The following is a 3,898-nucleotide window of genomic DNA, read 5'->3' on the forward strand; positions in this document are numbered from 1 at the left end:
GGGAGGAAGAGGGGGAGGAGGAGGGGGAGGAGGAGGAAGGGAGAGGTGGGGAGGAGGGGAGGAGGGGGAGGAAGAGGGGGAGGAGGAAGAGGGGGAGGAGGAGGGGGAGGAGGAGGAGGGGGAGGAGGAGGAGGGAGAGGAGGGGAGGAAGGGAGGGGAGGAAGGGAGGGGGAGGAGGAGGTAGGGGAGGAGGGGAGGAGAGGAGGAGGGGAAGGAGGAGGAGGAGGAAGGGGAGGAAGGGGAGGAGGGGAGGAGGTAGGGGAGGAGGAGAGGGGGAGGAGGGGGAGGAGCTGGGGAGGCAGGTGGGTCCGTGCTTGGGGGCTCAGGCCCAGCAGTACCATGGGGCCTGGGAGGGTGGCCGACGGCCGGGCTTAGACTGGGGGACGCCACGTCCGGTCGGCGGCCGGGGTGGGCGCAGTGGCTGCAGGACAGAGAAGCAACAGCAGGGGTGCCTCGTCCAACTCTGACTGGAAGCCGGCTTGGTGGGCTCGGAATTGACCCTAAGCCCTTCGGGGGCCCCCAGCCCAGCTTTCACGCAGGGAGGGAGTTTGTGCCCCCCCCCCCGCCCATATCATCCAGCTTCGGTCTCGCTCACGCGCCCACCCACTGGTTACCCTGCTCCCGGCAGCACTTGGCGCCAGGCACGGCCAAGCACGGGGACCCGCAGGACAGAGGGCACCCCACGGGCAGTCGAGGGGATGGGACAGGGAAAGCCGGCCCGGTCTCCTCCAAGTGCAGCAGGGCTGATGGACAGGCACCATGGGGGACGGGCACAGGGCGCCCCTCGGAGGTGGCTTGTGGTGTAAAATAAGGTGGCTGAGAGACCCCTTGGGAAAAGGCCTGGTATTTAAGGAGCCGCCTGGGACGGCGCCTCCCGCAGTGGGTGCGGTGCTGGGGTGCACACCCAGCTGCACTCCGGGCTCCGGCTGCCTGCTCACGTGTGTCCTGGGAAGGAGCAGTGATGGCTCCAGAGCCGGCTCCCTGCCACCCGCGGGAGACCCGGATGGAGTTTGTTCCTGGCGTCGGCCTGGCCAGCCCTGGCTCTGGGGGGGCCAACCTGGGCATGAGACATCTCTGCCAACCTGCCTCCTATCATTCTGCCTCTCAAATAAATAAAATTATTTTAAGGTCAAATTCCAGTGCAGACTTGAGGGATGGGGTGTGATGGGCGTGTCACGGGGACATCTGGGGTGGCGGGGACATGGGGCGGGGGGGCAGCGGTCACCAGACGGAGCAGTAAGTACAGAGGCAGCCAGGCGGGAGTTGGGGACAGCGAGGCAGCCAGGGCGGAGGTGGCGGCTTGGGGAGCAGAGCGGGGAGGCCTTGCGGCTGTAGCCTTTTCCAGGACGGCTCTGAGTTGGGAGCCCTCTGGCTGCTGTGAGGATTGAGGTGGGTGGAGACCGGCCAGGGTCCTGCAGGACACAGGCAAGACGCTCTGCAGTGGGTGGGGACGGGGAGGAGGGGCAGCCAGGCGGAGGTGGCCACAGGTACTGAGGCTGCGATGAGCACCCCCAGACTGCAAGGGAGCCCCAGCGAGGGCGGGGGAGGGGTTGGTGGAGAGGAGGAGGGGCCTGCAGAAGCCTCCCGGGGCTGCTGGAACAAATGACCACTGACTCGGGTTGAGACCACAGAGCTGTGCCGTCTCACCGTCCGGGAGCTGCCAGTCCAAGGTCAGGTGAGTGAGGGCCCTGCCCTCTCGCTGGGCGGAGCCGCCCTGCCTCCTCCGGCTCCTGGGGTGGGTGGGGGGCCCATCCTGGGGGCCCCTGGCTTGCAGCTGGTCACTCCCGTCTCTGGCTCTGCCACTGCGTGCCCTCCTCCCCGTGTGTCTCTGTCCCCTGCTCAGGGGGCTCAAGCCCCCCACCCGGGTTGGACCTAGTCTGCACTGATGACATCCATAACCACACCACTTCCCACTGTGCTGAGCCCCAGGTCCTGGGGTAGGGAGTGATGGCGGGCGGGGCTCGGAGGCGGACCCTGGGGTGCAGCAGGAAGGCGGTGGGCCGGTGAGCAGGAGGAGTGGGTTCTGGGAGAAGTGGACACAGCAGGTGTGTGTTGTCACAAGGGGGCGGGGCCGGGGCCGTGGCCGACGACAGCAGGGGAGATGCGCAGTGATGGGTGACGGATAGCGGGGAGGAGCCAGGTTTATGCCCGGGGTGGGTGGGGAGCAGAATCCCTAGACAGGGAGGGGAAGTAGGTGACCTGGGACAGAGAGGGGACGGATGGCAGCTGGAGCGTGCCCGCAGTGGGAGGGGCCTGGAACTGGGCGGCCACCCCGGGGGGGGGGCAGGAGGGGCAGAGGGAGTGACTGTCCGTGGACATTCGATGGTTGCCCCTGTCTGAACCGGAGTGCAGAGTCAGCAGGAGGCTACGCATGGGAACCAGGCGAGGCCGGGGCGTGGGGGGTGGGCACGCGCCGGCAAGAGGCCGTGTGGAGGCCAGAAAGGAGCGCGCGGCCGTGCGCCCCGCCGTGGACCCAGCCGCGCTGTCTGCTCCTCCATCCACCCGGCTGCTCCCTGCGACGTGCGCTTTGATTTCCGTTACAGATGTGGAAACCGAGTCTCCGGGGGGTGCTGCGGTGCCCCCCACCATTCCCAGGTGGGGAGCAAAGCCCCGAGGCGAGGGTCCTAGGAGATGGGGCCTGGGAGAGGTGGGGGGGAGACCCCGTGGGTGGGATGGGGGCCCCAGGGAGCCGCCTCGTCCCCTCCACTGTGGGGTGGGGCCCGAAAGTGGAGCCGTGGTCGCGACCTTCCGGCCTCCAGCGCCCTGAGAGAGATGTCTGCCGTGCAGGGCGCGTGGGCAGCGGCCCCGCTGGGCGGAGACAGAGGGCGTGAGCCCCGCCCAGGGCGCCCTGCGGGTCATTAAAGGACAGGCGTTTCCTCCCTGTTTATTCCAGGGAATGTGGACGAGGCAAGTCAGTAGGCAGGCAGAGTGCTGCAGAGCTGCACGGTCACCCCCGAGGTGGCCCTGTCCCAGGGCGGCTGCGGGCCGGAGGCTGTGGGTTCCGCAGGTCTGCGTTTCTGTGCGCTGGACTACATTTCCCAGGATCCCCGGCGGGCAGAATGTCACATGACTGAGCCCTGACCAATGGAACGCGGGGGAAAGTGATGTCCCCTACTTCTGGGCTAGGCTCCTTAAATCCACTGAGCCGGCCGCTGCTGTGGTGTAGTGGGTACAGCCGCCACCTGCAGTGCCGGCATCCCATATGGGAGCCGGTTCAAGTCCCAGCTGCTCTACTTCCGATCCAGCTCTCTGCTATGGCCTGGGACAGCAGTAGAAGATGGCCCAAGTCCTTGGGCCCTGGCACCCGCGTGGGAGACCCAGAGGAAGCTCCTGGCTCCTGGCTTCGGATCGGCACAGCTCCAGCTGTTGCGGCCATTTGGGGAGTGAACCAGTGAATGGAAGACCTCTCTCTGTCTCTTTCTGCCTCTGCTTCTCTGTAACACTGCCTTTCAAATAAATAAATAAATCTTCAAAAAGAAAAAACCCATTGAGCCTCCACACTCTTCTCTGGATGAGATGAAGGAGCCAGTGAGGGACCCCAAGACCCGAGGGGGCAGCCACGTCCCTCACTGGAAGGAGCCTGGGTACCCGCGGCCAGGGGAGTGGAGATCACCACCCCCCCGGCCTCTGGGAGTTGCCTTGGATAGCAGCACGGTGAGAATGCTGGAGTCACCTGTGGCCCTGGTCAGGCTGCACTGCTCCTGACCGGGCTGTTCTCCCTCCTGCCCAGGCCATCACGCCCCCCCCCGCCCCTGCAGGCTCCCACCCCAAGACAAGCTCTGGTTGTTGGGGGACGGAGGTATAGGTGATGGCACTTCCCGGAGGGTCTCAGATGTGTGTGTGTGTGAGGGGGGGGGAGGGAGGGAGAGAGAGAGAGGGAGGGAGAGAGAGAGGGAGG

General features: G+C 66.4%; 1 long non-coding RNA gene across 1 annotated transcript; it reads left to right on the forward strand.

Moving 5' to 3' along the window:
• Nucleotides 1-2,341: 2,341 nt before the first annotated feature.
• On the forward strand, nt 2,342-3,483 carry LOC138846761 (uncharacterized). The gene is made up of 2 exons (XR_011384300.2): nt 2,342-2,595; nt 3,246-3,483. It is a non-coding gene; the product is annotated as an uncharacterized LOC138846761 (long non-coding RNA).
• Nucleotides 3,484-3,898: the final 415 nt, after the last annotated feature.

This window comes from Oryctolagus cuniculus, chromosome 1, assembly GCF_051225735.1.
Source record: "Oryctolagus cuniculus isolate XC-2025 breed Fujian yellow rabbit chromosome 1, ASM5122573v1, whole genome shotgun sequence".
Taxonomy (NCBI): Eukaryota; Metazoa; Chordata; class Mammalia; order Lagomorpha; family Leporidae; genus Oryctolagus; species Oryctolagus cuniculus.